The following is a 23,425-nucleotide window of genomic DNA, read 5'->3' on the forward strand; positions in this document are numbered from 1 at the left end:
AGTTGAATATCTGTTAGTTCTTGGTTCACATACTGTTGAAGCCTGGCTTGGAGAATTTTGAGCATTACTTCACTAGCATGTAAGATGAGTGCAATTGTGCGGTAGTTTGAGCATTCTTTGGCATTACCTTTCTTTGGGATTGGAAAGAAAACTGACCTTTTCCAGTCCTGTGGCCACTGCTGAGTTTTCCAAATTTGCTGGCATATTGAGTGCAGTGCTTTCATAACAACATCTTTTAGGATTTGAAATAGCTCAACTGGAATTCCATCACCTCCACTAGCTTTGTTCATAGTAATACTTCCTCAGGCCAACTTGAATTCACATCCAGGATGTCTGGCTCTAGGTAAGTGATCACACCATCGTGGTTATCTGGGTCATGATGATATTTTTGGTATAGTTCTTGTGTGTATTTTTGCCACCTCTTCTTAGTATCTTCTGCTTCTGTTGGGTCCATACAATTTCTGTTCTTTATTGAGCCCATCTCTGCATGAAATGTTCCCTTGGTATCTCTCATTTTCTTGAAGAGATTTCTAGTCTTTCCCAATCTATTATTTTCCTCTATTTCTTTGCATTGATCCCTGAGGAAGGCTTTCTTATATCTCCTTGCTATTCTTTGGAACTCTGCATTCAGATGGGTATATTTTTCCTTTTTTCCTTTGCCTTTAGCTTTTCTTCCTTTCTCAGCTATTTGTAAGGCCTCCACAGCCAACCATTTTGCCTTTTTTGCATTTCTCTTTATTGGGGATGGTCTTGATCACTGCTTCCTGTACAATGTCATGAACCTCCATCCATAGTTCTTCAGGCACTCTGTCTATCAGATCTAATCCCTTAATCTATTTGTCACTTCCACTGTATAGTCATAAGGGATTTGATTTAGGTCATATTGAATGGTTTAGTAGTTTTCCCTACTTTCTTCAATTTAAGTCTGAATTTGGCAATAAGGAGTTCATGTCTGAGCCACAGTCCGCTCCCAGTCTTGTTTTTGTTGACTGTATAGAGCTTCTCCATTTTTGGCTGCAAAGAATATAATCAATCTGATTTTGGTATTGACCATCTGGTGATGTCCATGTGTCAAGTCTTCTCTTGTGTTGTTGAAAGAGTGTTTGCTATGACCAGTGTGTTCTCTTGGCAAAACTCTGCTAGCCTTTGCCCTGCTTCATTTTGTATCAAGGCCAAATTTGCCTCTTACTCCAGGTATCTCTTGACTTCCTACTTTTGCATTCCAGTCCCCTATAATGAAAAGGATATCTTTTTGGGGTGTTAGTTCTAGAAGGTCTTGTAGGTCTCCATAGAACCATTCAACTTCAGCTTCCTCAGCATTACTAGTTTGTCATAGACTTGGATTACTGTGATATTGAATGACTTGCCTTGGAAACGAACAAAGATCATTCTGTCATTTTTGAGATTGCACCCAAGTACTGCATTTTGGACTCTTTCATTGACTATGAGGGTTACTCTATTTCTTCTGAGGGATTCTTGCCCACAGTAATAGATATAATGGTCATCTGAATTAAATTCACCAATTCCAGTCCATTTTAGTTACTGATTCCTAAAATGTTGGTGTTCACTCTTGCCATCTCCTGTTTGACCACTTCTAATTTACCTTGACTCATGAACCTAACAATATTCCAAGTTTTATTGGAATATTCCTATATTCCAATATTGTTCTTTATAGCATCAGACCTTACTTCCATCACCAGTCACATCCACAACTGGGCAGTGTTTTCGCTTTGGCTCTGTCTCTTCATTCTTTCTGGAGTTATTTCTCCACTCTTCTCCAGTAGCTAATTGGGCACCTACTGACTTCAGGAGTTCATCTTTCTCGTATCTTCTTGCCTTTTCATACTGTTTATGGTGTTCTCAAGCAAGAATACTGAAGTGGTTTGCCATTTGCTTCTCCAGGGGACCACGTTTTGTCAGAAGTCTCCACCATGACCCATCCATCTTGGGTGGTGGATCTTCAGGCTCCCATATTCCCACCTCAGTCCTCTAACAACTATTATGACACTTCTTGTTTCTACCCACATATCAACTTTGTGTCCAGGAGTGACATGCTTCAATTCTTCCATCTGAGATCAGGTGCCCACAGGGCCAGCCCATCTGATGGATAGCCCCATACAGCTCACATAAGGGTTCTGAAAAGGAAGATGATGCTTAAGCAGACAAAAATGTAGCTGCATTTTATTGCCTGCTTCTTTAGCATCCACACATACACCCTTCTTCTAACTATAACGGAAGAAAATAATAATCCTGAATAAAATAATGTCAATTTTCCACATGCATCTAAAAGTATGCTAATCTTGTGAAGGTCTGGCCCATTGATGGCTCCAGCTGTCAGTTCAGGACCTTTGGATGATGTGCTTTCTTTTGAATGCGATCCAGAAGTTCTCCTCATTGATTCCTTACAACCAAATGATCACCTTATTGATTACCCAACACATCTAATAGACATTCATGATGGGAAAACTACATAACCACCACGAGCCCTCCCACGTGTAACAGGAAGAAAGTGAGCTCACTGATTCACCACTTACAATACCTTCTGGAGACAGAACCTATCTGCCAATGCAGGCTACATGGGTTCGATCCCTGGTCTGGGAAGATGCCACATGTTGCAGAGCAACCAAGCCTGTGCACCACAACTACAAAGCCAGTGGTCTAGAGACCACAGATGACAACTACTGAACACCCTGGAGCCTGTGCTCAAGAGAAGTACCACCACAGCCATGAGAAGCCCATGCACCACCAAGAAGAGCAGCCCCCTCTCGCCACAATTAGAGAAAGCACTCCCGCACCAGGGCTTCCCTGACAGCTCAGTTGGTAAAGAATCCGACTGCAATGCAGGAGACCCCAGTTCGATTCCTGGGTTGGGGAGATCCGCTGGAGAAGGGATAGGCTACTCACTCCAGTATTCTTGGGCTTCCCTGGTGGCTTAGATGGTAAAGAATCCGCCTGCAATGTAGGAGACCTGGGTTCAATCCCTGAGTTGGAAAGGTTCTCTGGAAAAGGGAAAGGCTACCCACTCCAGTATTCTGGTCTGGAGAATTCCATGGACTGTATAGTCCATGGGGTCGCAAAGAGTCGGACACGACTGAGTGACTTTCACTCATTCACTCACTCACACACTAAGAAAGACCCAGCACAGCCAAAAATAAAATAAATAAATAAATCTTTTTAAAAAAACTTCCTAGAGTTGATTCTTTAAATCCTTGGTCTATTAGCAAAAATCTAGAATATGGATCCAGATTCTTCTGTCTCCTAGTTCTGCCTGTTCCCTGACACCTCAAAATAACGGGCTGCTTTGATGACAGGCTCTCTCGCCTGCAAGCTGCATCTAGTAGTTGGCCTCAGCAAAAGGAGTAACTGTTATTCTGTCAGATAATCGGTCCACATCAAGGAGTGTGTCAGAGGAGCTCAGGGAATCTGGCTTTGCTGAAAAGTTACCCTGTCTTAAGGGCTGTGTATATTCTTATTTCTTTTGTTTGGCTGAGTTTCTCTCCTGCTGCTTTTTGCTCACTAATGAGCATTTGATTTTGAACAAAATAAAATTACTAAATTCTACACATGTTCTTTCAACTAAAGACTGAGCCATTTCTAAAACTATATTACCTTACCTTATTAATTTAAATAATGATAATAATAATAATCTTTATCTTGTTATTCAATTCTCAGGCTGAAAGATGATCAAATTTTATTGGACATTGCTCTGCTGTAATATAGTTTTCTCCTTTCTTGGAGTTATGATAAAGCAATGCTATTAAGGATGGATGGGCATGTTATAACCACACACACACATACACACACACAGATACACATATGCCTTCTTAGTAGCCAACATCACAGAAATCTGCTTTGTGCCGGTTTTTATCAATTGATTTCAAAGATGAGTCTCTTAAGAGAATTTGCAAGAATGACACAATGGAGCATAAGAAAGGGTAACTTATTTAGAGGAAAGTTAGGTTAAATTCACATGGGGGCTCTTTCTGTCTCTTTCAAGCAATACCAGTAAGCCCACTCATTCACAAATGTTTAGAAATAATGAGAAAATGCTCTGGCAAATGACAGTGACCTCATAAGAAGATAACTGTAACACACATAATACATCTTGGAATTGCTCTTCATATATCAACATATAGAGTGAAATATCTGATCTATCTTAATTTGTATGTTTTTGTGTTAAAATTATCTGCAAGTGACTCTGATAAAATTTCATGACTTGCAAGTTTTCCAATATTAGAAAGACATGTTATTTATGCTAAATATGTTAGGTTCACTTTTAAAAACTCAAAACTTTTTAAATTGGGGTTTTTTAGAATTGCTGCACATTTGGCTGTCTTATTTTAGGTCTCCATCTCTCTTTTTCTTACATTATATATAGGAATCAATTCCAGATCCTTTAGAGAAATGAAGATGAAACTATTTTCGTAGTCACTAGGAACCTGTGCAAATGACATTAACACTTACTTATTTATCACTGCTTTTTAAATCTTTGAACACTTATTTATTCTTCATAGTTTTGAATGAGAGACAGCAAGATGAAAACAAAGTAGTCAGTGCAATAAAATGGTAGAGAAAGCTTGGAGGGAGAGAGAGAGAGAGTGTGTGTGTGTGTGTGTGTGTTTTCTTACATGTTCCCACTCACTGGGTGATCAGAACATCTTAGTTCTCAAAAACATTTGACCAAAGCATTTAAATCAGAGATTATCATCAAAGTATGGAATTGTCAGATGCTATCTTTTTTTTTTAAATAAATTTATTTATTTTAGTTGGGGGCTAATTACTTTACAATATTGTAGTGGTTTTTGCCATACATTGACATGAATCAGCCATGGGTTTGCATGTGTTCCCCATCCTGAACCCCCCTCCCACCTCCTTCCCCATCCCATCCCTCTGGGTCATCCCATTGCCCCAGCCCTGAGCATTTGTCTCATGCATTGAACCTGGAATGGTGATCTGTTTCACATATGATAATATACATATTTCAATGCTATTCTCTCAGAACGTCCCACCCTCACCTTCTCCCTCAGAGTCCATAAGACTGTTCTATGCATCCATGTCTCTTTTCATCAATGCATTCCATCCACTGTGTGTTTTCAGGCCCATTTTATGACCTGTGACAAAATGTAATAGAGATTCTGGCCATAAATCAGGTAAAATGCCTTAAATGAGTATTAGTAAGAGCTAGTTTCTAGATTTCAAAATGTTAATCTTTTGAGTCCTAACTGAAGAAGACAACATATCAACTGTTGCATCATTTGGGGTGACTAACATCAACTATTTCATTAGATCCAGAAAGGTTATGAAAATACCATTCTTATGTGCCCTATGCTGAAAATCATGTGACAGTACTGAGAGTCTCATGGCCATAAAACCTACCCAGAAAATTTATCTGGACCAGAATGCTACCTGTGACAATACCTTGGGTACATCCCTCATCCTTAGTATCTATTCCTGTTGTCATCATTGACACATGATTCAGAGGGAAGGGTAGATTTCTCAGTTGAAAACCATTGCTATATGAGAAAAAAAAACCATAACTGTGAACATATTTTGTGTGTCAACCTAGAACACTAAAACCATTTGCTGTTTTGCATTTAGGATTTGGACCTTGGGAATTTTACCATTCTCCCATGAAGGACTCTCAGGAGTCCCCAGGCTTCTGTCTTTGACACAGACTTCCCCTCCTCAGGAACAAAGAGAGCCAAGCGAGAATGTCAGCATAAGAGTCACAGCAGCACACAGTTATAATAAAACAGAAAATTGAAAATGGGATATGTTTAGAGAAAAGAACTGACTGAAGCATTCTGTATCCAGGCAAATGACGCTTTGTTTGCCCAGGACTCTCTAGAACCTGCCCCTTACACATGAAGAAGGCAGCATTTTACTAGAAATAGTGCATTGTTTCCAAGATTCCTCTGCTGAATCATGGTGCCAAATGTTCTGGCCACTTCCCCAAGCCATACATTCTCTTGCTGAGCTCTCTGAGGGTTCAAGATGGTGAGGTTATCTGCAAGGAAAGAGAACAGAAGGCAGCCTATTTCCTCTTCCCATAGGTGGCCTCCTTCCCTACTCAAAAGCTGAACTATTTACATTTCTATCAGCCTTTACACTAGGAAGAGGTGCTCTGTGTGCTGTTTTAACATATCAAAGGGAGAACTGATAAAGAAGAACAAAAAGAAAATACAATAGTCCCCCTTATCTACAGGGAATTGTGTTCCAAGACCCCCAGTAGATGCCTGAAACAGTAGATAGTACCAACCCCAACATACACTATGTTTTTTCCTATGCAAACTTATCTATGGTAAAGTTTCACTTATAAATTACACACAGCAAGAGATTAACAACAGTAACTAATAATAAAATAGGGCATTCATAATAATATATTATAATGAAAGTTTTATATATATATACATATATATGTGGTCTCTCTCTAATGCTCTCTCAAAATATCTTACTGTATAAATAAATGCCTTTTCCATCTTAGCTAAGCACTTACCAGTAACTGGCTGTTAACTTTTTCAGTTTGAGGCGTGACAGCAAAACTAGCATGAATTTCTTTTTCCTTCTTTACAATTTCACAGATGGAAGATTGATTCTTACCATACATCTTAGCAACCTCAGCATAGGATTTTTTATCTTTCCGTATTAAGTCAAGAACTTTCAACTTTTCACTTAAAGGAAGCACTTCACGGCTTTTCTCTGGCATATCCAAATTGCCGGCATCACTCCTCTTGCACTTTGGGGCCATTATTAGGTAAAATAAGGGTTATTTGAACACAAGCACTGAGATACCTTGACAGTCAATCTGAAAACCAAGATGAGTACTAAGTGACTAACACTAAGGAAGGGCAGGGACAAAGCGGTGATTCACAGGCGGGTTGGAGCCAGATGGCGCAAGACTGCATCACGCTAGTCAGAATGGTGCACAGTTTAAAACTTATAAACTATTTACTTCCAGAATTTTACATTTAATATTTTCAGACTGCAGTTGACCTCAGGAAGCTGCAACCATGAAAAGTGAAACCTGGTATAAGGGAGGAATTACTGTACACACCCAAAGCCATGGAGATAGGGTGGATTTCCCAAGCAGTACATTTTTATGAAGGAGGAAATCCAAGAATGGAAATTAATGTTGGGGAGCAACTAGGACAGAGAGATGAGAAACATCATAGCTCACCTTTGTAGATATAATCTACGCACTAAAATGTCCTATGCACCTTGCAGATGTTACATCATTCAAGCATCCTAACAGCTTAGATCTTTTTTTTTTATGGCCATTCTACAGGTGAGGTACTGAGTCTTAAGTAACCTGCCTAAGGCCACACAGCTAGTGAATGGTGGAGGCCAGATCTGACTGAAGGCAACCTATCTCTGGAGCCCTGAATTTTAATCTTATTTAAGAAAAAAACCACAGGCCCAAAATGGCATCACTCATGCTAAAGCCCATGAAACCTAACCAAGATTTAATACCTGACCTAGTTGCAGCTTTGAGCTTCCCCAGGAATGGAACCTTAATCAGCCAGTCTGAAATCTTCTGGTCAGTACCAGTGAGTAATCTGTCACACAGGCCTCTTCCTCCACCCACCCCAACACACACACACAAACAAGAAGAGATAATCTACAAGAGAGACCCTTACCTCTTCCCCAAAAGAAAGTGACCTGGCCTGAAACATTCTTTTCTTTGGCTAGTCACTTTCGTGCCCTAACCTCCTCCTAGAACCACCATCTTTGCCCCCTGCATTTTGCACAACTCCTCAGAGCAACCTTACATGGGAGGACACTTGATTCATGAATTGTTTAATAAAGCCAATTAAAATTTCAAGTTTATTTAGCTGAATTTTGTTTCTTAACAACATCTACCCCCTTTCCTCTTTCTGCTTCTGCAGTACAATAGATGACACTGCTGTCATGGCTTGGGGATTAGGGAGCTCCTTTTTATCTATAGGCAATGTAGGTAGAGGCTAGGAAGAAAGGTTTTCCAGTGTCTATGTCTCAGTTAACATGCCGTGACAGAACAGTGGATCACATAAAGAGCAGGGGTAGTTTTGAGGAATTATTTGTCACCACTTCTGATAGTAAGAAACAGTGATAAATATTAAATAGGTGACATTGATTTCACTCCCTGGGATCTAGACACAATTTGTCATAGCATACGTTTTTAACCTTTATAGTCCTAAAATATTTCTTTCAAAACATGGACTATGATCAAATGTGGGTAACTATAAATTATATGATATCGAATGATTTATTTAAAAGGGAAATTATTTCTGAGACTCTACGGTGAACAGAACATTTGTTTAGGTATTGAAATAGGTTGACTTCAAGGGAAGACCTGTTCATGAAGCAAATACAGGAAAAAAGCAATAAAGGAAAATAATTTTGATTATTTTCATTTGTAACTAATTTTGTATGGCAGTTTAAAAAATACTTGCTGAAACAGCTCATACAACTCAATAACAAAAAAACAAACAGCCCAATCAAAACATGGGCAGAAGACCTAAATGGATATTTCTCCAAAGAAGACATATAGACGGTCAATAGTCACATGAAAAGACAGTCACCACCCCTAATCACTAGAGAAATACAAAAAAAAAAGAAACTACAATAAGGTACCAACTCATACCAGTCAGAATGGCCATCATTAAAAGGTCTACAAATAACAAATGCTGGAGAGAGTGTAAAGAAAAGGGAACTCTCGTACACAGTTGGCAGGAATGTAAATTGGTGCAGCCACTATGGAGAACAGTATGGAGATTCCTCAAAAAACTAAAAATGGAGTTGCCATATGATCCAGTAATCCAATTCCTGGGCATATATCCGGACAAGACTATAATTCAAAAAGACACATGCACCCCAATGCTCAAAGCAACACTATTCATAATAGCCAAGACATGGAAACAACCTAAATGCCCATCGACAGATGAATAAATAAGCAAGATGTGGTATATATATATGATGGAGTACTATCATACTAACTGAAGTAAGTCAGAAAGAGAAAAACAAATACCATATGGTATCACTTACATGTGGAATCGAAACTATGACACAAATGAACTTATCTATGAAACAGAAAACAAACTTACAGACATAGAGAACAGACTCATGATTAGCAAGGGGGGTGGGAGTAGAGAGGGATGGATTAGGAGTATGGGATTAGCCAATGCAAACTATTATACATAGAAGAGATAAACAACAAGGACCTACTTTATAGCACAGGGAACTATATTCAATATCTTGTGATAAATCATAATGGAAAAGAATACAGAAAAGAATGTATATATATGCATATATATATGTATAGCTGAATCATTTTGCTGTACAGTAGAAATGAACACAACATTGTAAATCAACTATACTTCAATAAAATAAAAATTATTAAAGTCATCCATCTGAAATATTATTCAAAGAATATGATTTCAAAATCCTTATATATCTTTAGAAGAATGCAAGATGTATTTTTCAAAAAAAAATTTAAAAGAACACAAAATACCTAACTAAAGAATCTATTAAGTAGATTTGGAAAAAAATTAGTTGCTTGAATTTTATGGGAAGGAGATTCAAACTGTTTGCTTAATTGTTTGCTTAATCTAGAATACAAATTGGTATTTCTATAACAACAGAAGTTTGAAACTAATTTTTAAAATCTTATGGCTAAATATGTCCTAAGATTCAGTCTACATATCATTCACCTACCCTTAAAAAAAAATTCTTAGCAAAAGCCAAAATGAAAGAAAGCCAAATAAACATGATCCAATGTAACATTGCTTTTTACATTTTTACTTATTTTTTAACCTCTATTTACCTGTAGCAGCTTAGCATTCTTAGGGAAACATTTTAGCTAAAATTTCCTAAGGCAGCACTGATACATATAGGCAGAGATGACATTATCTGAGCCATAAGAAATGTCTTCATGCTCGTATGTACTGGATAACATCTCCTTATGTCCAGGACTTTGGATCTTGAACAGACCAGACTTGTCAAATGAAAATGGACACATTATAGTCTCCAGAGATTCCTGAGTTGAAATGACAATTATTAAGAGCAAAGTTCTTCAATGGCCCTATTATATCAGAGACCAAACTTCCAATTTTGATAGGTTATATCCTGTCAATTAGTGTTAAAAAAAAAATGCACTGAAGTTATTTTTTTAGTGACTGAAATTTGTAAATCATGGTGTTCCAAAAATGCAAATTATCCACAAATACTCATTATTAGTAAGAATTGTATTGAGCCATCTGCTTTTTGGGAAACTTTCTATTTCATTTTGAAAATGCAGAATGAATCATGTACATTCCCTGTTTTCTAGTTTCTCAAAGAGGATTGAATTAGTCATCTCTTTTTATAGTAAAACATAATTCCAAGACTATTTTAAATCCTCCCCAATTGCAGGGACTAGCTTCACCTGTGCTTCTACACGGACCAACAATCGACAGGAAGCAATGTCCTGTATACTGGACACGTAATAAGCTTCAACCGTCTTCTATTCCATCAGCTTCTGGGACTACCAGCTCTGCCAGAGCCCTGACTGAATTCTGAGAAACATTCCCCTAAGAGCACCTCTGCTTCTATGGGGTCTTCCTCGTTGACTTCTCCAGGAGAATCAGTGTCCTGACATGCATCTGCCGAAATGCAAGACTTCATAGGGTGAACCTTTGAACAGAAACGGGATTCAGTCAATGAGTGCCTCTCCCTTCCACCCTAAGTTGACGATAATGCTGCTTATTCAGCTTTTCAGAGGCTTGTTACCATGGATCTGGCAACCAGCCACACTCAACAAACTTTGTAGCATCAGCATGAAAATGCATCCTCCTCCTCTTTTGCCTCCCTCCCTTTCACTCACTCTTGCTTCCTTTGGGAACAGCACACCCACACTCTGTCCCAGACTCTGCTTTCAGAGGAACCCAGAATAGGACTCGGACAAAGAAGAACTTGTCATGAGTAATGAGCAACCACAGAATGAGTTAGAAGTAAAAGAGAAGAAAACAAGCAAGAAATGAAATTCTTTTATGAAAGAGGAAAGGAAATATTAGACAAAGGAAAATTAGAGTCCATCTGAAGAACTTGAGAGCAGTGTAAGACTCGGATGAGCTAGTCATCTGACTCTGAGGTTTCCTCCGCTGTAAATCTTTTTTACTGAAAAGCTCTTGAAAAACAAAACTCATTAGAGAGTTAAGGTAATGGTTCTCCTCCAAAATGTCTAGTATTCGCTTTTATTGCTGTGTTACTGCCAGCAGTACTGAGAGTGCTGCGTCACTGCAGCAGCAAATGGGTGGATCACTGTCTTCCCCCAGAGATAAATGAAGCAACAATGTGGTAAAAAGCGCTTGGTTTCAGGAGGTGAACAGTTGGATCTTTAATTACAAAGGACTGAAATCCATTACAACACGACGGGGAGTGTGTTTAATTTGCAGAAAGAGAGAAATAGCTGGGGTTTGTGACTTAAACGACCTTAACACAAAAACCCAACAGTCCCCACTTCTGAAAGACAATGTACAACCTCTACTCTGAAAACACAGACGGGCTGTGAGATAAGCAATTGTTTCCTCTTGAAAAATTGAATGAGAAAAGGATGACACATAATATCACTGTTGTCTGCGAGATTTACTCTCATGAGCTCTGCTTTACAGTTCAGTGAAATGCTGAAACCTTGACTTGTTTGTAGAAATAGAGCTATATTAGAATGCAAGTGGGTACTGTATCGAATCTGTGGTTTTTTAAGTTTGCTTTCTTTCCAAAATATGGCACATCTCTGGGTTTTTGTTTTGCTAGATTTTTGGGGGTTTTTTTGAGGAAAGCAATATGCTTTTTATCTTAAGTAGTTTGCACAGCACCCTACATTAGTAAGGACACCAAGAAAGAAATGCTGTGAAAACTTAAAGAATGAATTTCCTGTTGCCAGGGAGAATGGGAGCTAGGGAGTCTGAGATCAGCATCCAATACTTTGGCCATTTGATGTGAAGAAATGACTCCTTAGAAAAGACCCTGATGCTGGGAAAGACTGAAGTCAGGAGAAGGGGGTGACAGAGGATGAGACGGTTGAATGGCATCACCGACTCGATAGACATGAGTTTGATCAAGCTCCAGGAGTTGGTGATGGACAGGGAAGCCTAGCGTGCTGCAGTCCATGGGGTAGCAGAGAGTCGGACATGACTGAGCTACTGAACTGAACTGATGTATGCACTGCTATATTTAAAAAGGATAATCAGCAAGGTTCTACAGTATAGCACAGGGAACTCTGGTCAAAGTTATGTGGCAGCCTGGATAGGAGGGGTGTTTGGGGGAGAATGGATACATGTATATGTATGGCTGAGTCCCTTTGCTGTCCTTCTGAAACTATCATAACATTGTTAATTGGTGGTATGTCCACGCTAAGTTGCTTCAGATGTGTCCGACTCTTTGCGATCCCATGGACTGTACCCCACCAGGCTCCTATGTCCATGGGGATCTTCTAAGCAAGAACACTGGAGTGGGTTGCCATGCCCTTTTCCAGGAGATCTTTCCAAGCCGCATCTCTTATGTCTCCTGCATTGGCAGGTGGGTTCTTTACAACTAGGGTCACCTGGGAAATCTATGCTCCAATATGAAATAGAAAGTTTAAAAAAAGAATACTGTGAAAACATCTAACTCTCTTTACCTCAAGTTCTGAGGATGCTACTGTGAGCCTCTGGTAAATAGTAATAAAGTTTTTGCCTCAACAACATCTTAGTCCTCAGCTGAACAAATAGGCTCCTCAAGGGAGTCCTAGCATTCAACACTTCCATTAAGTAATTCTAAAGGAATCCAAAATGGCATTCATTCTGCATTATAATATTTGGTGTTACGAGGTCATTGAGAGGTAGGGACAATCATGTCTAATGCTTGCTGTTTTCTTCCACAGGAAAGGTAGAGAGATACGGATTAAAATTCAACCCCATGCCAACTCCTCATTCAGTTTCCCCCAGGAAAAGGAAATGACTGATTAAACACAGTAAGCATACCAGAGGCTCCACCTGGCTTCCCTCATCTTTCTGGGCACAGACTGCTGAGAGGGAGTGTCCAGTGTGCTCTATGAGAGCTCCGTGGAATTTCATTTTAAGGTGATTCAAGAACTCCATACCACCTCCAATCACCCCTCTCCTCTTCCAAGTAAATTTTGATCTCAAATTCATTTTATACACAAATCTAAAAACTACTTTTAAATAATACCAACACACATTTAGTTAAGCATTTTCAAAGAAATTGAGTTTGCCCTCCTTGTTTAATTTACAATTTTAAACAAAACATTTAAAGTCTGCATTGCAAAAGTCCATACATGTGTATTTCTTGGAAAGAGAAAGAACACAGAAAGACCTGTAAACAAATGTTCATAGCATTTGTCATTTTATTTGCAATAGCCGAAGACTGAAATCAAACCACATGTTTTCTGATGGACAAGTGGTGAAATAAACTGTGGTACATCCATAAAATGGAGTACTACCCAACAACAAAAAGGTATGAATTACTGATATACAGAACAATTTGGAAATGACATTGAAGAAAATGTGCTGAGTGAAAAAACCAATCCAAAAGGTTTCATATTGTGTGATTCTATTTATATAATCTTCTTAAAATAACAAATCATAGAAATGGAGAAGAGATTAGGTTTTGCCTGAGGTTAGGGATGGGAGTAGAGTGTGAGAGCAAGGTATAAAAGGGTAACGTGAGGGATTCTTGTGAAAATAGGACTGTTTTGTATCTCGAATGTAGTAATGAATATACCAACCTGCACATGTGACAAAACTGCATAAAACTAAACACAGACACACAAAAATACATCAGCTCAGTTGGTAAAGAATCCACCTGCCATGCGGGAGACCTAGGTTCAATCCTTGGGTTGGGAAGATCCCGTGGAGAAGGGAACGGCTACTCACTCCAGTATTCTGGCCTGGAGAAATCAATGCATTGTATAGTCCAGGGAGTCACAAAGAGTCAGACACCACTGAATGACTTTCACTTTCACAGTTGATCTATGAACAACACAAGTTTGAACTGCATGGTTCAATTATACTTGGAATATTTTCAATAAATACAGTATGTACTACAGGATCTGTGATTGCTTAAGTCTGAGAATGCGGAACCTCCTTGGATACAGAGGGCTGACTGACTATAGAATTTAGAATCCTGGATTCTGATATCTGTGGTGGGTCTTAGAATCAATCCCCAACAGATACCAAAGGACAACTGTACTTGCAAAAATAGGGAATTGTGAACAAAATCAGTGGATTGTATTCTGGTTGTAATACTGTACTACAGTTTTGAAAGATGGTTCCATTAGTTAAACTGGGTAATGAGTACACAGATCACTTAATGTTATTTCTTACAACTGTACGTGAATTTTTAAATTGTTGTTGTTTAGTTGCTAAGTTGTGTCCAACTCTTTTGTAACTCCATGGACTGTAACCTTCCAGGCTCCTCTGTCCATGGACTTTTCCAGGTGAGAATACTGGAGTGGGTTGCCATTTCCTTCTCCAAGGGATCTTCCTGACCCAGAAATAGAACCCACATCTACATTGACAGGCAGACTCTTCACCACTGAACCACCAGAGAAGACAAATCTAAAATTATCTCACAGTAAAAACTTTGATGGGAAAGGAGGGAAAAATAAAACATACTTTTTAACTCATAGGGCTGATCCATATTATGATGAAACCACAGAAATAGAGGTTTGCAAAAATGAAGAACAAAGTACATCCACTTCTATATGTAAAGTTTTTTCTCTGTTGCACAGTGTATTTTACATATATACAATTATGGTATTGTATGGATTTTCTAAGAGGAAATAGCCTAGACTTTTAAAAAATCTCTTACTTAACAATTTATAATTGTTTCAAACTATTTAATTTTTTTAAAATCAGTTAAATAAAATCATTTTCATGATTTTACCATGAGAGTCATAATAACTTTTATGTTCATCTATTATCCTTGTTTACTGATACAATGGCATATAGAAAGGTGGAATTCTTTCTTTACCCTATTAGGCTGATCTTCCATTCAAATTCTTAAGACAGAGTTATCTCTGTTCCCTCATGACACTATCTAGAACCATGCATTTCTCTTCATTTTCAGAAAATAACATTGGTAAGGTAAGCCGTTCTAAGTCCCTGACTTATCTCATGCTCCCATCTTGAACACTGTGACACTAGTAAACCAGGATATTTTAATGACTAGAATGTGACTTGATTTTAATGAAATTTATTATAACTTTGAGTTCCCCAAATCCTGTTTCTGAAACTAATGTAAAAGCAGACTTTTATCCTTAACAGCCAATCCAGGATTATGCATTTTATCTTTAATACTCAAAATAATCATTCAGTCAGTGCATTTTACTTCTTTTATCTACTTGTGATGACTATATCGTTAATTAGCTAGAAGGAGGAACAGAACTAAAGCCACATCAATTATTATGATTTATGTACCTTGATTAGTGCGTGGGAACACAAACAAGACTAACAGCACTCACTGGGATCTAATTGCAAATAATAAGAGACAAATGAGATAATGTAGACAAGTCTCTTACTTATTAAAAGTAAGAGAAAGACTCAAAATTCTAATCCCAAGAGGCAGTTTAAGTGATCCCCATCTAAAAAAGACTACTTAATTCTATTTTCTGTTTATCTCTAATTGAAATAATTTTTTTTCCCCTGAAAACCAAAGAGTGAGTAGAAGAGTACATGTCATTTAGGGATGTGAAAAAAGAGAAGACGTATTATTTGCTCACCAATGCTGAATCATTCTAGAGAATATTCTCAACACTGTGGCAAAGCACTGCCTACTATTTCTGTCCAGTTTTTTCTGTTTCAATTACTGAATTCCTTCTGGGTTTAATATTTATCTCATCTGGAATTGTTATTGCTCTAATCTGTAGCATTAATTGCTTCCACATTGTTTGAGATTTTTATCTTTCTGTTATTGTCAATTTCCTTTCAATTGATGATTGTTTTACCTACTGGTCAATCCCGATGAAACACCAGCCTATAAAACACCCCCAACCTCAGCTGACAAATTAATCTGCAAGTCTGATTTCAAAAGCAACAGTTTACAAAATAGACCTTTGCTCTAGACACAAAGATAAATACCTCAAAATGGATACATTAATTGGTCTTATTTGGTCTTTAATTTTGGTAAACATAGGTTTTCAACTTTGGTTGCTTGCGACAAGTTTAACCAAAATCACTACACACATATATGTGCATCCAATATGGTGGCCACATGCGGCTATTGAGGACTTGATATGTAACTAGTCCAAATTCATATGTGCTATAGTTACAATATATATGCTAGATTTTGAAGACTTTATATAAGAAAATGTCTAACATACTTCCTTAAAATTTGTCCAGATATTCTCTTCTCACCCTTTTAATATCACAGGTTTGGTCGTTATGTCACTCTTTTATTTTTCATAAGATGATTTTTTCCTAAATCAGTTTTTCTGGAGGTTTAACTTTATTAATATTTTTAATGGATAATTTTTGACCTTGTTGATTTTCTCTATTGTTTGCTTATCCAGTCCATTGTCTTTCTTTGGATTTAATTTTAACTTTTTCTAGATTAGGTGGAAACTGAGATTACTGATTTTGGATGACTCTTTAATAATACATGTTTTTAAGCTATAATTTTTCCTGTACACACTCCTTTAGGTACATCATACAAAATATGATATCGCTCTAAGTATCATGCTTTATTTTAATCCTTTGGTAAGGAATTAAATAATTGATGGATGAAATATTGCTACTGGAGAATCATCAATCTGAAATAAGAGAGCTCTTGAGAGTTGTGCTTAGATTTGTTTTGTTTTTTTCAGTAAAACTTGTGGTCACACAAAATTAATTCTAAGATTTTCCATATATTATTAATGAATGGAAAAGCTTTAAGAGTTTCACTAAAAGGAAAACCATTAAAACAAGTACATATGCTCTTCCTGAGATATCAAAAAATAGATTTGATAATTAAACTCTTCATTTCCCTTTCATTTGGGCTTTTACTTATAATTTTATAAGTGCACATATAGTTTCTATGCTATAGTTTTAGAGATTATATACTGAAAGAGCTGTCATTTGGAAGATTACATGTACATATGTTTCCCAATAATAGAATTCCTTCTGTTCAGATTGATCCCTAAAAAAATATTCTACATTTTCTATCAGTACATTTGCTTTCTTTATGGAAAAGATACTTCAAGTGATATTTTTTGTTTGTTTTTTACTTTCAGACATTGATGGCCTTGTGCATAATCATATATTCTGAATCTGGAAATGTAAATGAAAATCCTGCCTATAACTTTATAGTAATTGTTTTTTATAGTTTCCCCTCTTCAGTGTTTATGTTGTGACCTCTATTTCAGTTGGCATCAAAATTTCATTAATAGCTTACTATTTATATTATTCCTTACACACTGCTACGATATATAGCACAGCCAAGTTTTCTCTATTATCCTCGCCTTGCATTTTTCTATAAATGATAGGAATAATAAGGAAAGAGAAAAAGTACTGACATGTAATAAACTCCAGTCTCCTCTCACTGTACATGTAGTACTTTTTATACAATTGCTCAAAATCCCACTAAAAACTATTACTTTTACTGTTTTATTAATAATAAGACTGAGGTTCAAAGTTGTAAGAGGACTTGCTTAAGATTATGTATTTAATAAATGGCAGGGCTGGAAATGTTCAATCAATGTTCAATAATTTTTGCCAATACAGAGTTGTTTTCCCCAATTTTTATAAAAACTCTTCTTAAAATACTTTCTTTGTTTTGTGTATCCCCACCAACTAAAATAAGTTAGTGATTTTTGTTTTTTAGGTAGGTTCTATAATAAAGACTGTTGGCGCATTAAATGTTATTTTTTAAATGTAAATACTCTAAACCTTTTGTCCTAGACATTAATATTTATATTTTTCCCCTCTAATTACCCATTCTCTACAATGTACCCTAAGAATTTATGTTATTGAGATTCCAGAAGTTAAATTCAGGTCATCTTTGTCAACTTCTCCTATTTTCCTTTTGATCTGCTGTACAGAAAGAATATATTTTCTTTATTCAAGGATGAAAAGATGAGTGGTAATCAATAAGGAATCCACAATAGGAACCGCCAGGCAAGCCAAATGCACTGCATCCCTCCACCGTTTGCCTGTGCGCCATCAGGCTGTGCGCCATTTGTCACATGCAGTAAGAAAGAGGGTGCTTCCCACCTGGCTGGAAAATGGAGGTAAGGATGTGAGCCTAGGGAAAGGACTCAAAGTTTAGTTGGTTAATTACTTTTTCGTGAAGAAAGAACAAATGAGCACAACTTACCATGCATGTAAAAAACTGCTAGAGACACTACAAAACGGTAACACTACAAAACGGTAACACTATTTGATATACATTGAGTTCCTACTGGGTTCTAAAGGGTTTATGCTGCTGCTGCTGCTGCTGCTGCTGCTGCTGCTGCTGCTGCTGCTAAGTCGCGTCAGTCGTGTCCGACTCTGTGTGACCCCACAGACAGCAGCCCACCAGGCTCCTCCGTCCCTGGGATTCTCCAGGCAAGAACACTGGAGTGGGTTGCCGTTTCCTTCTCCAGGGCATGAAAGTGAAAAGTGAAAGTGAAGTCACTCAGTCGTGTCCGACTCTTCGCGACCCCATGGGCTGCAGCCCACCAGGCTCCTCCATCCATGGGATTTCATATGTATTTAATTCTCATAATGAACATGTAATAGGTAATTTACATGTTTACCTTTTTACAAAAAGTAAAAAAACCAAGAAGATAGAACTTTCCAGTCATTTCAAGTGGCGTATCAATTTCATACAAACAGTAAATCGTAGAGAGGGGCCCATTCAAGTCAAAATGTTCACACTCTCTTGATACATATGGTGATATATCACTTAACTTCTTTCCAAATAAACTTGAAAACTTCAATGAAATGGATGGTTATCTAAGAAAATACAGTTACAAATATATAATAATATAATAAAACTACAGTTGACCCTGCTAAAGTATATAATATAAACAAATAATAAATGGAAAAGCCTAACAAATCATTCCCAACTAAAAAGTACAAGCAAATTAAAAGGTAAAAATTCCAACAGGTAATTTCATGAACTCTGTGACTTGTATAGGTCACTTAACGTGTCTACACTTTTCAGATACTGAAAGCAAAGAAAATATTTGATGATGATAGAGGTAAGAAAAAATTTAAATAAGTCTGAAATTACACTATACTTACATAAATGTGATAGATAATATTAGACTAAATAATGATAATAAAATATAGTAGGTAAATTCGACACTTATTTCTTCCTTAATACTACAATTGTTTTTTTTCAATGAGCTGGATTATTCAGGGTAACGCCCTCTAGAGCACATCACAATCTGATGTACAGGGGCTGGCTATCCCCTCCCCTCCCGTATGGTTTCTCACATATCCAGTCTTCTTTCCCATGGTGCCCACCTTAAAGGACATGGGCAACAGAGACAGGAGAAAGGAAGAGATTGCCTGGGATCACATAAATGAGCTCAGGACCAAGGTCTAGCGAAAGCATCCCTCACACCCTGCTACACTCCATTGTCCAGAACTAGTCGAGAGGCTGCAAGGGACACTGGCATACACACTCTCCCCACATGTCTAGAAATAGGAAAATGTGATCAGGGGACATCCTGCCAGTTTCTGCCACCGTCTGTATTTGTCATACCCAAATACTCACTGGACTCTTCCTCACAAACATGAGAACACTCACGTTCTCTCCAAGGGTGTCAACATAATGGTCATTTATTCCATGAATTCAGCTCCCATCCAGGTGATGCATAGTCTTTTCCTCTTATAAAACAGCCAACATTTCCCTGAGCTCATATTTTCCTCATAATACTTAGCCAACATGCATTACTAAGGTTCTTTTTGCCAGTCCCTTCCCCTAGGGCACATCAGAAACATGGTCTGCCTTCCAAGTGTTCTCCAGAATCATTTACCTAGCAACTTTTTGGTACAACGCCATCCCCTAACTGAGTAATGCTAAAAGAAATAAAAAGAAAAGAAAATTATGATGCTCTCGGTATTCATGGATAACGATGCTGTTGATGCTATGAGTCACTACATAACACAATGGTCTCTTCATGACGAATTTCTTTCCAGTGGCAGTATTAAGAATTGTGTTTTTCTTATTATCTGATTGCTTTTGTCATAAAGACAGTATAAATCACTTCTATCCTTGCCTTTGCTACTATAAAACCAGGTAAGCTTGTGGTAAACTTTCTAAAACGCAATTTGAAAACCTGGACTTAGAAACACAGAATTTTGGAGAATGAATTTAGCAATTAATCTCCTTGGTTTCATCCTTTTCCTTTTTCTATCTATATTGTTCCATTGTTCCTCATTTTTTAAAGATGTATTTGTTTAGTTATATATTTGATTATTTACTGATCGCTCTCTTAGGATAAAGGCTAGAATACAAAAGTAAAGCAAGCAAACATAGGGAAGTTGAGAATTAAAGTCATGATGACTTATAGAATCTCCTGGTTTTGAGTCTCTTTCTCTCTGAAATGCTTGTTATAGAATATGAGAAAGTATGGAGGGAAAAGCCTTAGAAAGCTTGATTGGTTTTAAAGTAAGGTAGGTCTATTACCTATGCTAATATTCTCCTTTAAAATGTGACCTACAATATAGAAGATGCTGGTTGTTTTTAATTTGCTGCTGATTGACAAGGGAGGTCAAAAGGTCTCTCACTTTCTCCCTGGAAGGGACAGAAGAACAGATGCTCACACACAGATTAATGGTCCATATATCCCAGTCTCTTGTTGCTGACAGACTGATAAGAGACATAATTGTCCTTAACAATTGGGCATAATTTATTCCTGCTTAGGTGGCTGTTACCTTCTGCAATTAAAGCATAGTTACTGCGGGGTCCTGTTATGTTTTCCTAGCAATTTAGCTGAATGTGTGATTCCTACTCATACTATACATCACGTCTATACAATGCCAGAAAATTGTGTACCAAATAGTTTCAGCTCAGGAAATGTTCTTCTATTCTCACAGAATTCTAACAAACATCATAAAATAGGTGTTCTAGTCCATTTTGATGAAGTACTCTTTCACTATGGAGTTCAGGCACACATATATATATATGTAGCACACACACACACATATAAGGCACGTATATGTATGTATATATCACTTGGGGGATATATATTTTTGACTTCAGGAAGTCACCAGTGCATATACACTTGATATGCAAATTCACCAGCACAAGAAAGTGGTATTAAGGGAAGCATTAATATGCCAAGGCATGGACTGTACCATCTGGAACATTCAACCTGGAAGCATGCCAATAGATTGTGAATTTCTAAGGTGCATCTTGGATTGTCATTCCCACGTGACAGATGTTACACCACATGTCACCTCCATCGTCTCTAACCCACTGAGCACATGTTCTAGAGCTCTGAGTTTTCTGATGACTCATGATGGGGTCTCCCATCATCAGATCCCTCCTCCCCATCTTGTGAATGATTTCTAAAGCTTCCCAAAGACCTAAACTGTCTCTTGTTTTGCTGTTTTAGTCGCTAAGTAAAGTCCAACTCTTTTGTGACCCCATGGACTGTAGCCTGTCAGGATCCTCTATCCATGGGATTTTCCAGGCAAGAATACTGGAGTGGGTAGCCATTCCCTTCTCCAGGGGATCTTCCTGGCTCAGGGATCGAACCTGCATCTCCTGCATTGCCAGCTGAATTCTTTACCACTGAGCCATGAGGGAAGCCCCAAACCATCTCTTAGGTCTCAGAAAAATCACTAAAACTATATTATTGTGACAGAGGCCAACTCTGAGCAATGAATCACAGGAATTAATTTCTTAAGTAAAATACAACTTAAAGGAAAAGAATCTTAGTTTTGAATGCAGTATCTTTCAAATTTTCTATTTTTACCATTAGCAATGAACCATAAAAGAAAAGTGAACACAATCCACACCATTTCAATAAACAGACTTTTCTTAATCATAGTAATTACTTAACTCTAACCCTGAAGGGAATCCTAGGAGGTAGCTAATTGATCACTCTACCAACAGTTATCCTTCGTTAAGTCATATGGCAAAGATGATTAGCAGTCTCTACTATATCCCAAGATCTCCTTATTTCACTTCCCATTACTTAACCAGCAGCACTCCTACAGAAATGTAAAAGTAATAGCATATTAACACTAGACTATTAATCTTACATACATGCATGTGATTATGTGTATATATACGTGATTAGAAGTCTGATGTGAATATATGGAAAGAGAGTCAGCAATTTTCCTGGTTCTTCTTTAATGCTCTACATAATTCAAGTTTATTTTTACTTTTCTTTGTTTAGTCTTTTAAATATCTTTTTGAAGTATAATTTGTTGTTGTTGTTGTTTAGGCACTAAGCCATGTCTGACTCTTTGCAACCCCATGGACTGTCACCAACCAGGTTCCTCTGCACATGGGGTTTCCCAGGGAAGAACACTGGAGTGGATTGCCATTTCCTTCTCCAGAGGACCTTTCCAACCCATGGATTGAATCTACATCTCCTGCAGGGTTCTCTACCACTGAGCCACCAGGAAAGCCCTGAAACATAATTGACATGCCATTAAATGTCACCCATTTTAAGTGTAGAATCCAATTATTTTTTTAACTTATACAATTGTGCAGTCATCACCACAGTTCAGTTTTAGAACATGCCTAGCACCCCAAAAAGATTCCTCAGGTCTGTTTGCATTCAATCCCCATTTCCCCTCCAGCCCCAGGCAGCCACTAATCCTTCTGTCTATATAGATTGCTTTTTCAAAACATTTCACATAAACAGAATCATACAACAAATAGTCCTCTGGGCATTTTTTCTTAATCAATTATCATAATATTTGGAGTTTCATTCATATTTTTGTAGATATCAGTAGTTACTCGTTTTTATGACTGAGTAGTATCCCATTCTATGGGTTTACCACATTCTGCTTATACAGTTCTGAGTGTTCCCACTTTCTATCTGTTATGAATAATGCCTCTATGAACATTCACAAGTCTTTGTCAATATAAAAACTGCCATACTATTTTCCAAAGTACCTGTATCATTTTACATGTAACTAGTAATGTTTGAGGATTCCGTTTTCCACATGCCTGCCAGTGCTTGTGTTATCTTCTTTATTACAACCATTCCAATGAGATGAACTGTTGCTCCATTGTGGTTTTAATTTGCAATTTCCTAATGACTAATGATGGTGAACATCCTGTCATGGGTTTATTAGCCATTTATATATTATCTTTGGTGAAGTGTCTATTGGTATATTTTGCCCATTGTTAACAGTTTTGTTAAATCTTATTTACATAAGACACAATTCATCCATTAAAAGTACACAACTTCATCATTTTTAGTATATTTACAGAGTTGTACAACCATCACCATAATCTAATTTTAGAACATTTCATC

Source organism: Giraffa tippelskirchi, chromosome 7 (genome assembly GCF_054371585.1).
Source record: "Giraffa tippelskirchi isolate mGirTip1 chromosome 7, T2T-mGirTip1v1.2.pri, whole genome shotgun sequence".
In the NCBI taxonomy this organism is placed as follows: Eukaryota; Metazoa; Chordata; class Mammalia; order Artiodactyla; family Giraffidae; genus Giraffa; species Giraffa tippelskirchi.